A 22,205-nucleotide genomic window follows, 5' to 3' on the forward strand; every position below is an offset into this window, starting at 1 on the left:
AGTTCCAGTACTGCGAGCTGTTTGCTCAGGGCTTCCGCACGCACTGTCCCTGCCACGTGTGCACTCCTGGAGAACCCCAGGTCACCTTAAAGACTCAGCACAAGGACCTCCCACCTGCCCCCCACCAAACACTGCTCCTCCCTCCGCCATCCTGGAGCCCTGTGACAAGGCTCATTGCATTGTATCCCATCTTTGAGTGACTTGTCCATCTCCCCAGCCCAGCCTACGCCCCTCCTCGCCAGGGCCCCTGTCCTCTCTGTATCCCCAGAGTCCAACATCGGCAGGGCATAGTTAATAAATCTGTGTTGAATGAACCAACACAGGTGATACGGGAGGAATTCCTTCCTGAATGGGGAAGCAGGCCCAAAGAGTGGCAGGGACTCCCACAGGGGATCAGCTTTCCATCTCAGCGCAGCACCAGATCCCAGTTCCAAGGACCGGCCCCCCCCCCAAGATCAGGCCTCTCTCTCCTTCCCACTCCCTCCTGCTGGCGGGGTGCCAGCTGGTGTCCACACTCCAGTTGTCCAGGAGGAGGCGCTGCTGCAGCCCTGGTGCTCTCTACTGCAGCCCAGCCTTTCTCCAGCTTCTGATGGAGAGTTGGCTCTAGTTCCCTAATGTCCCTATAAGCTGTGCGGTCTTGGACAAGCCGAGTCACCTCTCTGGCCTGTAGGGTGCTTGTCTGGAAGGAAGAGATAATGTGCCAGGGCCTCTGGGAGAATCAATCGAGGAACAGCACTTTGTACACGTTAATGTGCAGTGTCCCTGGGGGCTGTCAATTATCTACGCCTGGGTACATCTACAAAGCTTCCAGGCTCCAGCCAGGAAGGTTACAAAAATTCAGGGTTTGAGGCCCCAACGAACTTCATGAATACAAGGCAAAATGAAAAAAATGTGTCACTTCAAAGTTTTGAGCAAGAAGGACACAAAGGCCTGGCCCAGCAGTCAGATGTCCTTTAGGAGGGACGACCCTCTCCAGGCAGTGGGAACAGCTTGAGAAAAGGCTCAGGGCAGGAAAGTGCAGAGCAATTCAAACCCAGCTGAGCACAGTGGGGCCCTGCGGACTGAGAGCTGGGTCAAAACAAGTCCTTGCCAAGGAGCTGAGAATACAGTCTTCCAGCAGGTTAGTCAGACCCAAGTTCGGGTCCCAGCCGCACCACTTAGAGCAGTGTGTCCTTGGCCAAGTCACGAACCCCTTTGAGCTACTATCAGCTTAACCTGGTTCCAGCTTCTAAGATGGCAGAGTAAGAAAGTGGCATATGTCCTGGGCCTCCCCTACAGAAGTCTGTCCTCTCCTTGGAAACGTGTGAACCCCCTTCCAGGGGCCTGTGGCCTGGTCTTCTGCTCCCTGGATCTGCTGGAGGCCGTGCAGATGGGCTGGGCAGGGAAAGGACTCACCGTGCAGTGGGCCACGCCAAGCCAGCTACAGGAGGGAGCTGACGCTAGTAAGTCTTGCCAGGACATTGCAACCACCAAAGCCAGGAAGAGACGGGAGAGTTTTAGTCCCCATTTTGTGGATGAGAACATCAAGGAACATGTCCCAAATCTGCGGCTGGTTGGTTTCTGCCCACACCAGCTCCACTATGTCAGAGGTTTCCTTTAAGACCACGCTGACGTCCAACCCACGGCTGCATACAAAGTGCTCGGTGTTCCTGAAAGTACACCAATCCCTGCAGCCTTAAAGTTTGCAGGAGAAGAATTTAAAGTTTCTGCAGCCACAACTGCAATTATTACCAATGATGGAATAGGAATAAACCCTGCACAGACTGCTGGAAATGTTTGTCTAAAGCATGGTTCAGAACTGTGGATTATTCCTAGAGATCGTGTTGGAGGTTGCTGATTTCTGCTACTTGGAAGGCAGGGTTACCTTTCAAAATAAATGTTGGTATTGTTGTAGTAAGACTAAAATCAGGCATTTAAAATACAATGAAAACACGAATGGTTGATGAAATGATGAAAGGCGACTCTCCATCCCTTCTTGTTATTCCTGTGTTATTCATTCCCACATGTTATTCATGCTTACGCACTGAAGGCATGTGCCACCTCCACAGAAGATCTAGCTTTTCATTGCTACCTTGCAGCACACACAGCTAGTTCATCTGGAGTAAATGAATTATCCAATTGTGGTTTATTACTGCAGGATGCTTCTGAAATCCTTTCTGAAAACATGTGGAATATAAAATGTATTGAATCTTCCTATATGTCTTTAAGTAAAAACAATAAAAGATTGTAGCCTGACCAAATGGGATTTGGTGGGACGCTGAGATCCCAGATTCAAAACCCTAAGGCTGCCGGCTTGAGTGCAGGATCATCAACATGATGCCAAGGTCACTGGCTTGAGCCCAAATGTTGCTGGCTTGAAGCCCAAGCTTGCTGGCTTGAGCAAGGGGTCTCTGGCTCAGCCACCTCCCTGCTCTGTCAAGGCACATATGAGAAGCAATCCATGAACAACTAAAGTGACGCAAGTATAAGTTGATGCTTCTCATCTCTCTCCTCCCCCTCTCTCTCCCTTCTTTTCTCTCACTCTCTCAGAAAAAGGAAGGAAGGAAGGAAGGAAGGGAGGGAGGGAGGGAGGGAGGGAGGGAGGGAGGGAGGGAGGGAGGGAGGGAGGGAGGGAGGGAAAAAGAAAAAGACTGTAGATCATACATGGCAGTTTGCTAAACAGCATCTGAAGATCTGACTTGAAGACTAAAAAATAGTTGGTCTTAATTATATATGATTTATTTTATTTTATTTTTAAAGATTTTATTTATTGACTTTAGAGAAAGGAGAGAATGAGAAGGGGGAGGCAGGAGCAGGAAGCATCAACTCATAGCTTCTTCTTGTATGTGCCTTAACCAAGCAAGCCCGGGGCCTTGAACTGGCGACCTCAGTGTTCCGGGTCAACACTTTATCCACTGTGCCACCACAGGTCAGGCTATTATATACTGTTTATGATAAAGACTATAGATATATCAATGAATATTTAACCGTCTTAACTTTTTATCACATACTTTTTTTAAGTTTCAAGCTTCACATAGTCATATAAATTTTAATTTAATATCAGAAAACCAAAAATAAAAATTTTTGATTAGCGCTTATGTATAAAATTGATATCCCACACCAAAGAGTTCTAACTATGATCTTGCAGAATGCAATATCTGTAATGGTAAGAATTAAAAATAAAGTAGAAGCATCCTTTGCTGAGTTATGCATTCCTCTATCAGTCTCTTTTAATACAGACTTTAAAACAGGGACCCTCAAGAAACATTGTCTTCCTGAGGATAATATTTCTAAATTGCATTCAGAAGAGACTGTGGCAAAGAAGATCTGGGCCCTGGCCGGTTGGCTCAGTGGTAGAGCGTCGGCCTGGCGTGTAGAAGTCCCGGGTTCGATTCCCAGCCAGGGCACACAAGAGAAGCGCCCATCTGCTTCTCCACCCCTCCCCCTCTCCTTCCTCTCTGTCTCTCTCTTCCCCTCCCACAGCCGAGGCTCCATTGGAGCAAAGATGACCCGGGCGCTGGGGATGGCTCCTTGGCCTCTGCCCCAGGCACTAGAGTGGCTCTGGTCACAACAGAGCGACGCCCTGGAGGGGCAGAGCATCGCCCCCTGGTGGGCAGAGCGTCGCCCCCTGGTGAGCGTGCCGAGTGGATCCTGGCCGGGAGCATGCGGGAGTCTGTCTGATGGTCTCTCCCGGTTTCTAGCTTCAGAAAAATACAAAAAAAAAAAAAAAAAAAAGAAGAAGAAGAAGACCTGAAGTTCAAAACAAAGCTCAGGAAAATGCTAAGGAGGAATGCTGCTTAATTATACTCACTGAAGACCCAACATTGAAGGTAGCGTTAAGATTAGTCAAGCGCATAGAAAGCCAAGAAAGGGAGATGGGGAAGCCCAGGTGACCAGGCTCCTCATAAGGAGGAAAGAAACAAAAAACAGCAAAGGGGACAGAAAGCTGTAGTAAAATGTCAGAGAAAAAGCCAGCTGGATAGGCACTGGTGCAGAGGTTGTGGTGGGAGAACTGATGGGGACACTTGAGTGTCACAAGGAGCAGAAGAGGCTTGTCATAAGGCAACTGGAGAAAGCAAAGCATAGGCCTTGTCAACATGCAGATTTCAAAATTCCCTTTATGAGAATCTAAAGAATGATACCCACCAGGGACGTTTTATTTGCTCTTACAGAGGAAATCAATATCTATGCAAATCTTTAAAAATGAAATGAAGGCTCACAGGCTCCACACGCTGTGTTCTAGACGGCGAGCTCTCGGGGCAGGCTGTGTCCTTCTGCTCTTTCTAGACCTGGAAATGCAGCAGGCTTTCAAAAAATACTTGCTGAATTTTTTATGAACAAAGTATCTCTAAGACCAATTTTTATCTAAGCGTGTTTCAATATCTTCTTTATCATAGGCCCTAGGTTCACTGGGGGAAAAAAAAGTTAAGGAAATGCAATAAAATACTCTGAAGGGTGGCACTGGTAGTTAAGTTTAAGAAACTAACCAGATATTGTTCATGTATTTGGTAAATGAACAGCAGAATGCTAAATGGTAAAAAGAAAAAAAAATTTTTGTTGAGGTAGAAAAGTATACTTCCAATGTTTGGGGTAGTTTTTTTTTTATAAACAAAATTTGATGCTCAAAGATTCCCTTAACAATATGAACCCTCAGTTAACCAGAAATGTATGACCATCCACTCCCTGAATTTTTTGTTAATTTAGCCCCTCCACCCTAGCACAAAATCTTCCTGCTGTGTTATATAAGTAAGGTTTACCATAAAGTAATTTGTTTAATATTTTTGCTCTTTGGTTTTAAAAATTCTATTGCAGGTAAGTTCTTAAAAACATTTTCTTAAAGAACCAGGCATTTTGTTACTGAGTAAATATGATCTATAAGTTCTTTGTGCAGAATGCTTTGAAGTATTTAGTTTAAGTGCATTATTGGCACACAAAATCTTTTTTTTTTTTTTTTTTTAGCGAGAGAGAGAGAGAGAGAGAGAGAGAGAGAGAAACAGAGACAGAGACAGAAAGACAGAGATAAACCAGAAGGGAGAAAGATGCATCAACTCAGTTGCAGCACTTTAGTTGTTCGTTGATTGCTTCTCTTACATGCCTTGACCAGGGGGCTCAAGTGACCCCTTGCTCAAGCCAGCGACCTTGGGCTCAAGCCAGCGATCATGGGGTCATGTCTATGACCTCACACTCAAGCTGGTGACCTCTGAATTTTGAACCTGGGTCCTCAGCATCCCAGGTCAATGCTCTATCCACTGTGCCACCACCAGGTAAGGAAGCACATGATATCTTAAAACATATTTTGTTATACCATAAACCCTATTTTCTACTCTTTTTATTTTATTTTTGTGGAAGAGACAGAGAGGGACAGATAGGGACAGACAGACAAGAAGGGAGAAACGAGAAGCATCAATTCTTTCGTTGTGGCTCCTTAGTTGTTCATTGATTGATTTCTCATACATGCCTTGACAGGGGGGCTACAGCAGAGCGAGTGACCCCTTGCTCAAGCCTGCGACCTTAGGCTCAAAAGCCAGCAATCCTGGGCTTCGAACCAGTGATTTCTGGGCTCAAGCCAGTGACCATGATCCCATGCTCAAGCCAGCGACCTTGCGCTCAAGCTGGTGAGCCTACACTCAAGCCAGCAACCTTGGGGTTTCAAACCTGGGTCCTCTGCATCCCAGTCCAATGCTCTATCCACTGCGCCACTGCCTGGTCAGGTCTTATTTTATTATTAAAGCTTTAAATCAGCACATACACACACACAGACACACAGACACACACACACACACACACACACATCTGTGCCTTGTTAACTGGATCCTGAGCTCCCAGACTTCGAATCACACGAGGGCTTCCCAAAGCAGGGCGCTGAGTCAACGCTGTTATCATTTCAGGTACACTCTGAATGGCAATAAAGACGTCAGTAAGAAAGCTGTTTCCTGGCCGTTTTCTCAAGGGGAACTCACTTTGGTCCAGCAGCCCTTGCCCATCTACCTAATAAGGTGAAAAGTGAACCTTCGGCTCAGAGCCACAGCACCTGGCTGGAACAGAATGGATTTTTCTGTTGTTTTCACTTGATTTTTAAGATTCTTCCAGTGTGACCTGGTGTTATGGAGATTAATACTGACTTTCCATTTACTGTAGACATACAGTTTCCTTTAATAAATAAGGAAAAAGAAAGCTGATTTTAAAAAAAACTATGAAGTTCCTAGTGGTGTAGGCAGGAATCTTAGCATTATACCCAGTGTCAGAGGGCAGGGTGCTACAGCAGTAAGGGTGGAGTGGCAGGGGCGAGTTCCTTGACCTCTCTGTGCCTTGACACTCTCCTCTAAGAGGTGGGATAATGGAGCCAGCACACAGAGGGCCATGAGGAGCCAAGACCATTTGAATCCAGCTAGAGGATTCACACTAACAGTTACCAAGAGCACACAATGCTCTGGTAATTCACACAATATGGGATTGGCCGGGATAACCAACAGCCCAATGCAGCAGAACAGAAAGCCCAGACAGAGGCCACAAGCAGATGGACACTCGATTTATGACAGTCACCACAGGGCATTGAGGAAAGGATGGGCTTTTCAATGAATCAAGCTGGGTCAACTGGCTATCCGTATGGGAAAAGCTTCACCTTGACCCCTACCTCCCACTGTACACAAAAACAATTCCATATAAAGTGGGAACCAACTGAAAAGGAAAACAAAAAAGCTTTCTGAAGAAAAGAGCATGTTCAAATGGCCAATAAATAAAAAGAAAACATGTTTGACTTCTCTAATCATCAAGGAAATAATTGCACATCAAAAACACAATGAGCCAGACCTGTGGTGGCGCAGTGGATAGAGCATTGACCTGGAACGCTGTCACCAGTTCAAAACCTGGGTTTGCCTGGTTAAGGCACGTAGGATAAGCAACTAAGGAACAGGTAGAGTGAAGCAACTCTGAGTTGATTACATCTCGTTACCCCACCCCCTGTAAAATCAATAAATAAAACCTTAAAAAAAAGAAAAAAGAATAATGGAATACTATTACATTCCCCACCTAGAATGGTTAAAGTGAAAAACACACACACTCCCACGGAGATCTTCTACACTGGTAGTAAGAGTGTATGTTGCTACAACCACTTTGCAAAATCATTTGACCATATCTTCTAAAACTGAACAAACACATACTCTGTTATTCAGGGATTCTACTCCTAAGTATATGCTGAACAGAAATCCATGCACGTATTCACCAAAAGAGCATTACAAGAATTTTATCACTGTAGTATTTGTTATAGTGGAAAATGAGAAACAACCCAAAAGTGCAAGAGAAGAAAGGATAAATACCTGGCCATAATGAAATATGATACAATGAAATATGATACAATAACGAAAATGAACAAACTATTGTATGAAACTCCATGGATGGATCTCACAAGCATAGTAACAAGAAAAGCAAAACCGAATTGAAACAAAATTGAAACTCAGGCATACCCCTTGTGCGGTAAAGAGGAGGCAGGAGAGTAGCTGCCTTTGGGGTGGAAAAAAAGGGGAATGAGAGGGCTTCTGGGGTTCTGGTAACACGCTCCTGGGTCTAGGTGCTGGCCCCCGGGTGTGGTCGCTGAGCTGTGCACTGATGATTTATGCACTGTTCCTTATGCTTAAGTAAAAAGTTTTTTTAAAAGCCAGTGCAGTGGCCCTGGGCAGAAAAATTGGCTGAATTTGGGGACCTGACCCCACCAGTCCTAGGCCCCTCACAGCTCTAACCCTGTCAGGCTGGACACTACAGACCTGGAGGGAAGAAGCCCCAGACTGGGTCAGAGCACTGGCCTGACCTTGTCACACACAGGCTGTGTGGCCTTCTGCAAGTCTCTTCCATCTCTCAGACACTGTGGCTTTCACACTGGGAGTGCTTAAGTCCAAGGCAGGATCTCACAAGGTGAAGGGGGTGCCACCTTACCCCAACCAGGCACAAGCCTACTTCCAAGGTTTCCTCTGCCTCTGAGAGGAGGTGCCAGCCAGCCAGGAACCATCGCCAGGAGACATTCTCAGCCCTGAGAGGAACTGAGGGGGCGGGTGCACAGGACCCCAGTCAGAGGCCCTGGAGGGCCAGGCGCAAGAATCAGGCTTCCTCCTGAGGTGACAGAGAGCTGGGGAGGGACCTGAGATGCCTCTGGCTGCCACGTGGAGAACGCACTAGAAAAGGACAAGACTAGAGTAGAAAGGCCATAAAGAAGGCCATTGAACTTGAATCAGTAGACTCAAGGCTCAGGTGTGAATGGTAAGCAGATAGGCTCTAGAGCTGTGTAGGCGGGAGACTCAAGTCTATCTGTGGCCAGCTGGTTGTGGAGGTAAAAGGGAGAATGAAGGAAGGCCTGCCGGGGGTCCCTCTTCTGCACCCCAACTCCCCATACCCACAGGGGATCCCCACTGTACAGCACGGGGCCAGCAGAGTGTGTATCATCCAGTGAAGTCGAAGAGCCAGTGAAGCCCCACACCCACAGCCTGACAATAAAGCCCCTCTCTCCCTCCCCTCCCTTCCTTGACCTCCCACTACATCCCACTCAAGGGAACAGGACCCCCTCCCCTTTGCCCCATAATAAGGAAAGGGCTGGATAGCCGTGTCTGATCATTCAGGGGCACAGTCAATGAACCACGTGCACATCTTCTCTGATCCCCATTCTGGGCTGGCTCTGAGCTGACAGAGAGGGGTCAGAGCTTGAAGGCAGTCCCAGGGAAGGGGCCCAGGGTGATAGACACAGACCAAGAGCAGACACAGGGATCAGTGCCCTGAGGAGTAAGGCATGTGGCCCATAGGGATGCAGTGGTGGAGGACTGGCAGGGGCTCTTCAAAGTGGAGCCTGAGTGCAGCAGGCAGGATGCACTGAGGTGGAGGCAGGGGCAGCCGGGGCAGAGCTCTGACTGGGGAGAGCTGCGAGGCCCCCAGGAGCTGGGGGTGGGGGAGGATGGGGGGGCTAGACAAAGGGTCGGATGCTCTGCAGTGGGGCTGAGGCACTGGGCCAGGCAGGAAGACCAGATGCCAGGGGCGGGGGCCTGGAGAGGGCAGAGCCTCAATTTGGTGACTTCCTGGTTATCTGGGTGTTTGTGTTTTTGTCGATGTATTCGTCCTCCTTTATCCCACCCTCCTCCAGCTTCACAAGCCACTACTTCACTAACAGGCTTGATGCGATCTGTCCTGTGGTAGGTGCATTTTGACCTCCCAGGACCCCAGGGCCCCCACGGACTGTGTGAGGAAGGGACCGCAGGGTGGGGGAGGAGAATGTGGAGGGAGAGTGGGTGGGACTCCGGGCCACGAGCAGAGCCAGGGGCCAGCCCCAGTGAGTCAGTCCAGCCACGCCAGGCAGGCTGGCACCGGGGCTGGGAAATCCTGTCTTTCTTCTACACTCCCCTCCCCTTATCGCTTCTGTCAGTGTCCAATGCAGTCTCCACCCAGCTGGAGTGATCTTTCTGGCACATAAACCCGCCAGGCAGCTTCCCTGCCAGGAGACACAAAGGGCCTGGAGGGCAGGGCCAGGGCTTGGGGGTGCAGGGCCGCTCACTGGTCCTGGGGGACAGTGGTCCTGAGGCACTCATGCCCCCCTCACAGCATTTTGAGGGAAAATCCAGCCCCCAGGTCAGTTGCTGTGTGGCCGGGCTGCATCCTAAGGCCTCCGCCCCACAGCTGTTCTTCATTGGGATTTGGGTCCCACCCCAAAATGTTGCGGAGTGGGGGGCTGGGTTAGCGGGGGCATACCTGGGAGAGAAACCTCCCAAAACACGCTCCAGTGAGGGCTCCAGCAAGGGCAGGGACAGGAAAAAGCGGGGAACTTGGCTGCATTCCTGGAGGCTGGGGCTTCCCTGGGCAGGGAGTAGGTAAGGCTCAGCCTCAGCCAGGCGAGCTGCCCAGCTGGTGTGGTCCCTGAAGGCTGGTGTGGGCACTAAAAGTCCTGTGTCACAGAAACCAGGGCAGTGATCACCCTGCCGCAGGGCTCCCAGTCCAGCACCACATCCTGCTGAGAAGGTGCAGAGGGAGGGGCAGGTGCAGCTGAGTGCCTGGAGCAGGAGCTGTCCTCTGTCCTACGGGTAGTGGAAGGAGGACTGGAGCTTCAGGTCACAGGTGTTGTTCTCCCCACAGGTAAACAACCTGGCCAAAGGGGACTTGATCAGGTCACTGAAGCCATCTCTGCTCCCTTGTGCTGTGTGACCCCAGGCAACCTTCTACCCTCTCTGTCCTGTAGATTCTCACCATCAAATGGAGAGGAAGGGGACACTGCTTGCTCTTTTCCAATCTGCAAGTTTTGCCACCAGAACAGCCTCTTTTCCTGCTTTCTGCATAGGCAGTCTCTGCCCTGGTCCCCCTGCCTCTCAGTCTCAAGACTGGAAACCTAGTGAAAGGGTACCCATCTTTCAGACTGAGACTCTGAGGCTTGATTCCTAGGTCAAGCCCCTGTACAACCTCAGAAATGAGCTGTGCTGTTCTCACTGCACAGGTGAGGTCCGGAGGCTCAGAGGGAAAAGGCTCATTAAGGGTAGAGCCAGGCGCTTATCTCAAGCCAAACCTCTGCTCTGCCTGGCCCACCACTCATGCAAAGACAGTGATGCATTCCTCAGCCCTCGGGAGTCCTGTTCCTTCACCCATGCCTGCTCTGGGCATGGACAAGGGGGCAGCGAGGAGTCAGACAGGGCTCTGCCCTGGAGGTTGGCCGGATAGAGGAAAGAGAGCCATGTTGGTGCCAGGTTGACAGATCTGCTCTCAGAGGGGAGTGATTCGTTCAGATGGGGCAGGAGAGGTTGCAGGGAGGAGATGGCATGTAAGCGGGATCTCAAAGGGGGGACTGCAATTTCAGGAGAGGAAAGTGGAAGGTTTGGGGGAGGACAGAACATTCTAGGAGGAAAAAACCATTTCAGCAAGGCTGGGGAACAGGGTGCAGGGGGGAGAGAAGAAGGAAGACGCGGCCGGCACTCAAACACCACCACAGCTGGTTCCGGCAGCCCCGAGAGCTGGGCTCGGGACTCAGGAGTGTGCAGGAGTGTGAACTGCGCTGATGGACAGTGCACAGGCAGGTGGAATAGAGAGGGGCCAGGGTACAGGCAGAGAGACCAGGCTGTGAAACAGCCCCTGAGAGAGAAGCAGGGCTCCATATGGCACGGCCTTGGCCGTGGGAATGTAATGGAGATCCACACTGAGGCAGGGTCGGCTGTACACAGGCAAGGGGTCTCTGCAAGTTTGGCTGGGGTTCTTCCTCGGAGACCTCAGGAGGCTCGCCACCTGCAAGCGTGGCAACCACGTCTCTGCACAAGTGGTGTGATGGCAGAACTTCCGAGCTCTGGGCATCATGTCTTCTTCTGCCCATGGTGGTCTTGGATGCCAGTGCTTCCTCCTTCCCGTGCCGAGGCAGAATCAGAGCTTCAGCATGCCCCATCCACATCCTCACCCTCATGGGGAAGGGGGAGGGAAAACAGTAACCTTCTTTGTGCCTCAGATTTCTCAACTGTAAAATGAAGGTCTTTCCACTCGACTTGCCCAGCCTGCCTCCCCTTGCTCTGCTCATGCTCCTCTGCTCCAGGCAGAACTTAGCTTCAACTAGCCTTCAATCTACAAAATGGGCTCCTGGCCAGCCCCAGCCCTTATAGGGTGATGGCGGGGATCAAGCGCTCTCCCTGCACAGCACTGGGTTTACTGAATGAATGTCTGAAATGAGCTGTGCTCCATTCTTAAAGGCCTAACATACTGTCAATGCAAGACTGGGTCTAGTCACGGGGGCAATCCATGGGGACATTCCTCTCTCTTCTACATGTGCCTGAGCTCTGGCTACCATGGCCTCAGGCCGGGCTCTGGGGCCAGAGGTGCAGCAGGCCCAAGCCCTGCCCACCACAGTTCCCGGGCTGGGGGAAGATGACACTGAGAATGACCTCATGGGGGAAGAAGCCAGCAGCTGTGGGCACACAGGAGGGGGTTCTTGAGGAAGATGCTTGCAATGGCACTGCAGTGAGTTCCGTGGTATCCCCAAAGATAGCAACATCTCGTCCCTGGAATAGTGCGTGTTACCTTGTATGGCAAAAGGGACTTTGCAGATGTCATTAAGGATTTTGAGATGGGAGATAATCCTGGATTATCCAGGTGGGTCCTCCATGTGGTCACAAGTGTTCTTATGAGAAGGAGGTAGAGGGAGGTGTGACTCCACGGAGGAAAGGAGAGGGGTTGGGGTGGGGAGGTCCCAGGAATGCCGGCAGCACCAGAAGCAGGAAGAGACAAGGGACGAATGCCTCCCTGGAGCCTCCTCCAGATGGACCACCACGCCGACACCTTGACTTTAGCCCCACAAACATCATTTTAGACTCTGACCTCCAAAACCGTAAGAGTATAAATCTGTGGTGTTCTAAGCTGCCCAGGTGGTGTTAATGTGTCACAGCAGCAACAGGGAACTACTGACATGAAGAGCATGAGGGTGGGCATGTGGCTTCACGCCCCTCTCCTGCTCAGGAGAGTGAGTGTGCCACGGGGGAGGAAGTCATTACACCTTGAATTGCTCCGATGTAAAACCACGTCACCCCAAACTTCAGTGTCTTATCAGTTGGGTCCCACCTCACCTGACAGGCAGGAGTTACAGTGGGGGGAAGGGTGTCCTGGGCAGGGGCTGGCTGGGCACAGGCAGGCGGAGCGGCCAGTAGCTCTCTGCTTTGCGTCTTTCAGGCCTCAAAGTCCTGTGGCCATCACTAGGCACACCCCAACATCTCACCAGTGATGATCAACTGGGTAACAGTGGCTGGGATTGGTCTTCTCTGCCCTGGCCACCAGCCCCTCCTCCCATAAATGACCATATGCCTCATTGTGGCAGAAAACCACAGCCCACACCCACAGGCCACCACAGCCTCAGCCCCAGAAAAGTGACCCCTAGAAATATATCTCTGAACAATTACAATGTAAAGCAGTAACTCAGGTCACAACAGTGAGCAAATGCTCATATGCCACAACTTCCCAAGTCCAGACCTGAGCCTGGCTTCCCCAAACGTCCTGGGTTAGAACCCCAAAGGGACTTGGCCCATTTTGCCTCTAGTGAGCCCAGAAAGGCAAGGCCTGAGACCCAAGGGAAGTCATCAGCTTGGCCTAAACTGAAGCAAGACAAGGCCAGGGTGTCACATCAAGCCAGAGAAGAGGAGAGGCTGGAGGGACCAGGCCAGCCAGGGAATGTTTTGAGCAGGAAAGGCAACGCATAATGAAGAGAGGTCTCTGGAACAGCCTGAGGGGCAGCGGAGAGGGTAGGGGGCTCTAAAGGCACTCACAACTCTGGAGGACACGGGGGCAGAGAAAGGCAGGGGGCTAGGTAAGACAACTAGCTATAGACAGACAGACTTCTACATCTGCCCAGGCCCCAGCCGGCTGGGGAGCTGCATGGGGCGGTGAGGTTGGCAGACCGGCCCCCTGCAGCTGGGAGAGCCTGGGGCCTGCTGCTGAGCTTGTTATTATGACATTTAGGAGTCAGGAGCCTTTGGGAGGTCTGGGACTTGGTCAGGTAGAGAGACCATCCACTCGAGGGGTCTAAGAAGGTCACACCCACCGACACCAAGAGAAGAGGAGCTTTTACTTCAGTGGAAGACCCCGTTTCCTTTCACCCTTCTTCTTCCAAAGTTGGCCCCTCCTTCTTCTGGGTTGTCCCCCACCTCTCCCACAGAAAAGAAGAGACTAAGTAATTACTAGTACTGTATATGGCTACCAAACACCATGTACTAGTAAAGCACTTTCGTGACACTATTTAACTAATCATCACTCCCCAGATCCCTGCACCTAGGCAGCATTTATCCCCATTTGCACATGAAGAAACTGAGACTCACAGGGGAAGTTCCCTGCCTCAAGGTCATGCCAGTTTCAAAAAGGAAGAAACTTAGACACAGGTAGGGGGGGACATGCAGAGAGGCTTCCCTGTGCCCACTGGGGCTCCAGGAAGGCCTCCTGCTCAGGGGCCGGAGCTTCAGGGCTATGCTAAAAGCCCACGGGAAAAGCAGAGACAGAAGCAGCCAGAGACAGCACTGGCCTAGGAGCAATGTCCTGGATGTCACCCTCAAAAGCCCACAGGCCTCTCACAACCAGTGTCTGACCCCTACCTTGTCAAACCGGCTCCCAAACCTACTCCATCTCCAACAGTGGCCCCATCTCAGATAGGGCTCCCCCACCTACCCTTCTCCATGCTGAAGTCATATATAATCCCTTAGTACCCCCATTCACCCCCACTCCTATTCTGGGAACCCTTATCAGATCCCCTCTGGTGGGGAAGTGAGGAGCTGGCCCCTCCTCCTCCTCACTACAGCAGCCAAAGATGCCCTTTCTCAGACCTGCATCTGATTATTATGCCACTCCCCACAGACTATCATTCAGTTTCACACCTCCAGGCCTTTCCCGGTCTGTTCCCTGGGCCTGCAGGGCCCTGTCTTCTTTTCTGTTTGGTGAAACTTTTCTTCCCTGGACACCCAGCACACAAGTATCCAAAGTGAAATCTCTCCCAGCTCCCAGGCAAGAACTGCTCTCCCCCTTCCCGCCTTGGCTTCCAGCATGGGACGTAACCCTGGGCAATGGCTTATTTGCTGCCCCACCTGCCTTATCAGTCAGTAGAACTGCTCGTCAGGGCATAACCCCACCGGAGCACCTCTTTGTCCTGGCACCCAACCCTGGCCTCACCAGAAGCAGCAGCAGCTGGCAGCTGGGCCCACCCCACCCTGCCCAGTCCCTCAGCCAGGGACAGCAGCCAGGCCTCCCACCTCTACACCAGGACTTTGGGGACTGGGGCAAGGACCAGGCCCAAAGACCCTGGGGTTATCAATCTTTGCACTGAACAACCAGTGTCTGAGTGGTTTCCCCAGGAGGCATCACACCCCAGGGGAGGCTGAAGCCCACCCTCAAAACCCTCTCCTCCAGGAAGTCTACTCATATTTTTCTCCATCCCTGGAATCCTGCAAGGAGTTGCCCAGCACTTCCCTCTCCATGGCAGGAGCAGAGAGAAGATTCTGGCTTGGGAGTCAGGTGATCTAGTTTCAAATTCTGGCTCAGCACCCCTAAGAGTAGCTCACTTCACCCCTCTGTGCCTACTCTCTTCATTCCTGTGGGGCCTCTGGGGGATCCACCATAGAAACAACGCCCGGAGAGAACTGGCACCTGTCCTTCTTCACCTCTGGACCCCAATTCTGGAGGGCAGCGGTAAGATCAGAGGAAGTACTCTCTCCCAGATTCCCCACCCCCCACTCCGCCCACCACCACACCCAAGCCCAGCAGCCCAGGAAAAGGGCCCCTATTCGACAACAGTGGAGGGTCAGGAAGAAAATCTACTTTGCTCCCTTCCCAAGGCTCTCGGGACAGGGGATGGGAGGGAGGGAGGGAGGGCACCCAGGAGGGATTGTGGAATTGACGGGTGGGGGGCTGGAAAGGGAAATTGGGAGGAAGAAATGGTCAAACCCCGGGGCTTCAACCCCAGAGTGTTTGAACTAGGAAACTTGCTCCGGAACTCCGGGAGGCGGGGGGTGGGGGAGCCGGGGAGGTCCCTAGCTGCCGGGTGGAGGGTTGGGTGGAGACGAACCGTGGGGGCCCCGGCGGATCCTCCCGGCTCCTGCACCCCGGGGCTGAAAGCCAGAGCTCACCCCCTTCCTCTCGGGCGTGCAGGATGTGCAGCCCCCCATACACCGATCGATTCTCACAGGGCACGCACTGGCCAGCGCTGCACCGCACACACACAACCCTGAAGCACACACGAACCCGCGCGCTCGCACACGCCTCCCTCTGCGCAGCGCCTCCTACCTGCCGCGCCGCCACTCGTCCAGCAGGACGCCGGGATGCAAGCACCTCGCGGGCACTGGAGCGGAGGCTGGACGGGCCCGGGGCAGCAGCCTCTAGCTTGGGCGGGGGAATCAGCTAGGACTCCCTGCCTGCGTCCCACCCCGCCCCGCCCCGCGGCCTCCGCCCATTTGGGGACAGAGGCGTGGTCTCCAGTGGGGCGGGAGGACCAGGATTGCCGCGCATGCGAACTGGCGCCGCGCTATGGGACGAACCCGCAGGGAGGTGGCTTCCGAGTTCTCGCTGGGGAATAGAAAGGGGTTTCGGGGCCCGTGGGGCTCAGCCCAACCCCTCCGGGCTCGATCAGGCTCCCGTTCTCCTGTCCTCCCTTCCAACCTCGCTCTGTCTGCTGTGGAGCATCTTCGAGAGCTCGGCCGAGCCGAGGGCTGAGCCCAGGTCGGCAGGTGCGCGAGGGTTCCGGGCGAGCCCGGCAGGAGGCTTGCAGGCCGCCGAGCTCCGGGCACGCCTCTTGTACAGTGAGCTCCCCGAGGAACACGGCGGGTGCTGGGGAAAGGAGGACATAAAGAGGCGAGCGCCCCTCTCTTCCCATCTCCATGTTCATATCCATCCCCAAGGCTCGGGGTGGAGAAGGGGAGACCCAGACCCCTGGAGGCACCAAGAGGGACCTTGTCAGATGGGGAGAGCTGGCTGCAGGCCCACCTTGAACACTTATGGTGCTGTGATAGGCCGTCAGTAGGAGGGGCGCGTTTCAGAAGAAGGCTGAGGAGGTTTCCGAGCGACCCGTACTGGCACCGAGTAGCGGCTCAGGGCTTTCTCCTCACTGATCTGAAACTGCAGGGCAGACACGCTGTGACCTGCTCATCAGAGGCCTGTGTTCCCCCGCTTCGCAGACGGAGAAACTGAGCCGCACGCCTCAACCCGCCCAGTGCTCCCAGTCTCGGCTAATGATTTCATCTGCCACTCACTCAGACCAACCAGGCCTCTTCCACCACCTGGCAGCCTCTGTCCCAGGCTTTCCCAGATGTTTCTCCCCTGGGTGTAGCTCCAGCCCCTCAGGAACCTCTTACTCAGCCAGGGAAGACTCAAATATGCAGCCACGATCCACTACCCTCAGGACAAGGGTCCAAGTCAGTGCCCCTGTCTGAATCTCGGGGCTACCCCACTGCCTGTGCCCTGGGCTTAGCCCCACCCCCCCCACCCCCTGCCCCCCCCCACCCCCACCCCCACCCCCGGCCCTCAGTGCTGCTCTCCAGCGCGCTCTGCTGCCCACCCTCAGGCCTTGTTGATGTGATCACCCCATCCCAAAAGCTGTTCTTTCCCTCTCACACATGTCCTGATATCAGACTTTCGCTGATAGCTCCACCATGGTGGAGCTGGGGCCCCAACACACCTTCTTCAGCATTTGCACCTGGTTGTCTGTGTCTCTCCAGGGTCCTAAACTCAAGCTGCCTCTGGGAGTTAGTGGCAGTCTCCTAGTGGGCCAGGCTGAGGCTCTTTCTGGGGAAGCCAGGCAACTCTGGGCTCCAGGCCTCACTCTGCCAGTTACTGGCTGTGTAATCCCGGCCAGTCCTCTGTCCTTTCCAAACCTCATTTTCCTGTCTGTAAAATGGGCTTCTAGCAGAACTGTGTGATGATAGGTACAGGCAAGTCGTGGGGCCCAGGAGGCCCCATTATATAGTGTGTTGGGCAGCATTGCCTCTGGGGCCTAGAGTCTAGGCTAGGCAACTCATGTGTTCCAAGTGGAGCTGGGCTCACGTCTGAGAAAATGTGTGTGCCTCAGCCCACAAAATCCACCTCTGAATGGTGGAGTTCAGAGGGTGCTCAGGCCCTGTGGGGAAAGTGGCTGGGTTAGGCTTGCTCACAGGTTTACAGGCTGCAAGCCCCTTATGCACTTAGTGCAGGAGCACATGGCAGCACCATTGTAAGGATATAAGTGCTTCCCTTCAGGGCCAATGGGATGACATCAAGCCCTGCCACTGAGAGGCACGGTTTGTTTCTTGACTCCTTGCCCTCCACTGCGAAAAGCAGTTTTCCTTTCCCTATGTATTTTTTCATTTTCTTTCTTCTTTTGGCTTACCTGTCTTTGTGAGCCTCCAATAAACTGGAATGGGTCTACAGTTCCTCTACCTTCTGCCCAAATTCTATGTGAATCTGCATGGCCATGGCACCTGGCCTCACAGGCCCCTTTCGTATTTCAGAGTATTGGAGCCTCAGGAGGGGTGTCATGTGGTGATTGCAAGCATTGATTCTCCAGACTCATTGCCTGGGCTCCTGTTAGCTGTGTGACTTGGGCAAGTGACCCAACCTCTCTGAGCCCCAGTCACCTCACCTATAAAATCGGTATTACAGCACCACGCCATGAGGTTGTGGTGGGGACTGAGCGCACTGATCATGTAAAGCCCTAGAGTGGTCCCCGGCTCTGACTAAGCACACAGCATGGCTTAGCTGATGTTATGTTATTCTAGCCCAACCCCCTCACTTAGTGAAGACAGCGGGGCCGCAGGAGCAGAGACATGTACATGTGGCTACTCGTGCCCAGACATCCCAGGATGTTCGAATTGAAAGGTCCCCACCCAGAACCCATCCCTGGCAGATGAGAAAAGAGGCCTAAGAGAGAGACAGTGACCTGTCCAAGGCACCCAGCCTGGTAGGGTGAGGGAGGCATTGGCCCTGCCCCTGTTGCAGGGTCCAGGGAAGGATTCCAGACAAGTCAGGAAGGGGTGAGGCTCCAGCGAAGCTCTGGCCCCCAGACCATGCTGGTTATTGTCATAAACGGAGTCCTCTACTGGTGCCCTCACGGGCGGGTGCTTTTTCTGGCCTCTGCAGGAGCCTCTATCAGCCCTATTTTGTAGATAACAGAACTGAGCCTTAGGGAGTTGGCTCGGTCACACAATTAGGAAGCAGCAGCACTGGGATCCACAACTGCCCTATCTGATTCCACACTTGTCTCCTTCCCTCCCTCCTCCTCTTCTCTCTCCCAGGAAAAGACACCTCTATAGGCTTTGCAACTGGCTGTCCAACCTCTGCTTGCATCCCCCTGTAACTGGGAGCTCATTCCTTCACAGGGCAGCCCTTTCCCCTTCACTCAGGAGAGGTTTTTGTGGCCTAGAGCTGCTCTACCTTCCTCCTCCCAGAGCTGCAGGAGACGGACTCTTCTCCAGGCCAGAAAACCCCTTTCTCCACTGCACCTGTTTGTAACAGGCTTTCCCAGGTGAACTCTTATAATAATAATAATAATAATAATAATAATAATTTCTTTTAAAAACCCCAGCAGATCTAATTTTCCAGCTCTTGTTTGAGAACCCTAAAGAAAACCCGTTGGCAGGAGAACTGGCTCCAGGTGGAGGCTCATAAGGCCTGGTATCTTGGGGGGAACATTAAGGTAACCATGTTAACCAGTTCCCCTACTCCATCCAGAGAGGTCAAGTCAGACACACAGGACTTTCAGGTTAGGAATGGCTGCTAATGCCATTCTCCTGAGAGTTTAGAAATGGGAGGGCCACATTGGACTCCCAAGCTTTCGAACTTATACTTAACTATACATATAGCTATCTCTTTGTTTTAATTTTTCTGTGGTAATCATTAATGATTTTAGAGGACCTCCTCACGTGCTGTTAAATTTTGGAGTTTCCTCTTCTGAACCTGGATGTTGCCTTCTTCACCCACTTTTCTGCTAGTCTGGTTTGTGTATTCCAGATGTTAACCCGCTGTTGGCTTTGGACCGTGTAAATGTCTCTCCCCCCGTTCGCCTCCATCATCTCTGTTCTTCACTGAACAGAAATCGTTAAGCTTCTTGCATCTAAATTTAAGCTTTTAAAACTCTTACTACTTATGAATCTGAAGTTTGTTTGAAAAGTTCTTCCCCACTCCTAGGTCACAAAGATATTCTCCTATATTTTCTTCTGTTATTTTTATAGTTGTACATTTCACATTTAGGGTTCTAACCACAGAGTTCATTCTTTTTTTTTTTTAAAGATTTTATTTACTGATTTTTTTTTTTTAAGAGTAGGGGTGGAGAGAGAGAGAAAAGAGGAGGTGAGGAGTGGGAAGCATCAACTTGTAGTTGTTGCTTCTCGTATGTGCCTTGACGGGGCAAATCCCCAGTTTCAGACCGGTGACCTCAGCATTCCAGGTCGATGTTCTATCCCCTGCGCCACCACAGGTCAGGTGCGAGTTCGTTCTTAAATGCAGCACTAGGTAGAGACCCAGTTGGCTGGCCCATAGAGTGAGCCACACCATCGGCTCCATATCTACCTCCATCCCACACGTTAGGCTCCCGCCTGCACAGGCTGCCTCAGAACTGTCGCCTCTCAATCAGTCTGTTCTGGCATCAGCACCATGCTGTTTGGGTTGCTCTGTGGTCACCTATAGTAAGGAAAGTGTCACCACTAACTCTTAATTTTTAAAAGTGACTTAGCTACTTGTTCATATTTTAGAGCAAGGGTCCCCAAATTTTTTACACAGGGGGCCAGTTCACTGTCCCTCGGACCGTGGAGGGCCGCCACATACAGTGCTCCTCTCACTGACCACCAGTGAAAGAGGTACCCCTTCCGGAAGTGCAAGGGGCGGGGGAGGCGGATAAATGGCCTCAGGGGGCTGCATGCCGCCTGCAGGCTGTAGTTTGGGGACACCTGTTTTAGAGTAAGCTTGTTGCATTCCTAAAAAAAAAAACAAATGGAATTTTGATTAGGGCTGCACTGAATTTAAAGATTAATTTGGGAAGAATTGACATCTTTATAACATTATGTAGTTCTGTACAAGAACATGAATTTTCTACTCAGATCATTGCCTATGTCCTTATTAGAGTTTAAGTTTTTTCTTCATGAAGGCCTTGGACACTCGTAATTTCTGGGCACTTCATTATATTTGTTGCTATTGTAACTGGTATTTTCTCCCAACTTCTTATTTTTTTAAATGTCAAACCAATAGAAAAGTGGAGTGGAAATAATGATGAACCTTTTATTTAAATTTACCAACATTTAATATTGGTGACTTTTCTCTTTCCTGTACGTTCACACATACACACTTTTTCTGAACCGCTGGAAAGGAAGTTCCAGCTATCATACAAAAATGTTCCACACTGCCTGACCTGTGGTGGCGCAGGAGATAAAGTGTCGACCTGGAAATGCTGAGGTCGCCGGTTCGAAACCCTGGGCTTGCCTGGTCAAGGCACATATGGGAGTTGATGCTTCCAGCTCCTCCCCCTTCTCTCTGTCTCTCTCTCCTCTGTCTCTCTCCTCTCTAAAAATGAATAAATAAAATAAAAATTAAAAAATTAAAAAAAATAAAATGTAAAAAAAAAAAATGTTCCACACTATAACGCGTCGATCCAGAATGCTGAGGTCACCGGTTTGAAACCCCGGGCCCACTGAGTCAAGGCACATAAGAGAAGCAATCAATGAACTAAAGTGAAGCAACAACTCTCTCCTCTTTCTTTCTAAAACTCAATAAATTAAAAAAAAATTTTTTTAAGTTCCACCTTTTGTGAAAATAATATTTTCTAGCTGGTAGTGCCTGGTGTAGAGAAATGCTGTTGGTTTTTGTGTGTCAATTTTACATCTGGCAACTCTGTTGTTATAAAGGCTGCTGGCATTTAAAAACCACAATCACAATTAACCTCTCATTTTATATCATGCTCCTCTATCTTTACTCTGTGTGATTCACTTGATATTTCTATTTTGTTCTCTTGAAATTTTTTAAAACATGGGTTTCAGACTCTGAATTGGTTTCATGACCCACTTATGAGTCTCGTTTGTGATTTGAAGACTGCGGCCCCAGACCGGGCTGGCGACCCCTCCTCTGTGGCCCCACAGTACGGGCCCTCATCAGACCCCAGCGTCACTCCTGGCACAGGTGAATGTAGCCCTACCTGACTGAACTCAGGGGTCCAGGGGCAGGCAAACACTCACAGTGTTTTTCATTTGAACCCCAGTGAGTCCCCTCCCAGACTGGATGCTGAGCTGGCTTCAGGCCTGGCCTCCTCACTCTGCCACACACCTGCTGTGCAATGCTGGGCTGGTCACTGTTTCTCTCTGAGCCCCTCTCCCATTCACCGGGGTAGACAGGAGGGCCCCTCTCAGGGCTCTTTATGCTCAGGCCTCTTGTCTCTTCATAGTCATTATTTACTCTTCTTTCCAGGTTTGAGGGAGTCGGCAGCTAGGCGTTGAGGTGGGAAATACTGAAGTGGGGCCTTACCTTTAGTGTCGTCCTCACTTGCTGCCTCCGAGGGCTACTGCCTGCTGCTCCCATTTGCCCCTGTGATGGGCGGAGCTGAAGGCAAGAATATTGCTATAGGTCAGGGGTCGGTCGGGAACCTTTTTGGCTGAGAGAACCATGAACGCCACATATTTTAAAATGTAATTCCGTGAGAGCCATACGATGTATTTAACACTAAATACAAGTAAATGTGTGCATTTTATGTAAGACCAACCCTTTTAAAGTACAATAAGTCTCTGAATTCTTTTTTTTTTTAATGG

The 22,205-nt window shown here is 51.3% G+C and overlaps 1 protein-coding gene and 1 pseudogene across 3 annotated transcripts in view; one reads left to right on the plus strand and one right to left on the minus strand.

Moving 5' to 3' along the window:
- The window catches only part of CAPN5 (calpain 5), a 57,696-nt gene extending 41,808 nt beyond the window's left edge, over positions 1-15,888 (minus strand). Inside the window, exon 1 of one of the 3 annotated variants that reach the window (XM_066249713.1) lies at positions 15,733-15,888. The gene's annotated coding sequence lies outside the window, so the exon portion shown is untranslated. Of the gene's footprint in view, positions 1-15,514; positions 15,537-15,575; positions 15,705-15,732 lie in introns of those variants that run through there. The other 2 variants (XM_066249722.1, XM_066249731.1) reach the window with 2 other exon arrangements.
- On the plus strand, positions 1,581-1,837 carry LOC136320549 (ubiquitin-fold modifier 1 pseudogene; annotated as a pseudogene).
- Positions 15,889-22,205: the final 6,317 nt, after the last annotated feature.

This window comes from Saccopteryx bilineata, chromosome 1, assembly GCF_036850765.1.
Source record: "Saccopteryx bilineata isolate mSacBil1 chromosome 1, mSacBil1_pri_phased_curated, whole genome shotgun sequence".
Classification (NCBI taxonomy): Eukaryota; Metazoa; Chordata; class Mammalia; order Chiroptera; family Emballonuridae; genus Saccopteryx; species Saccopteryx bilineata.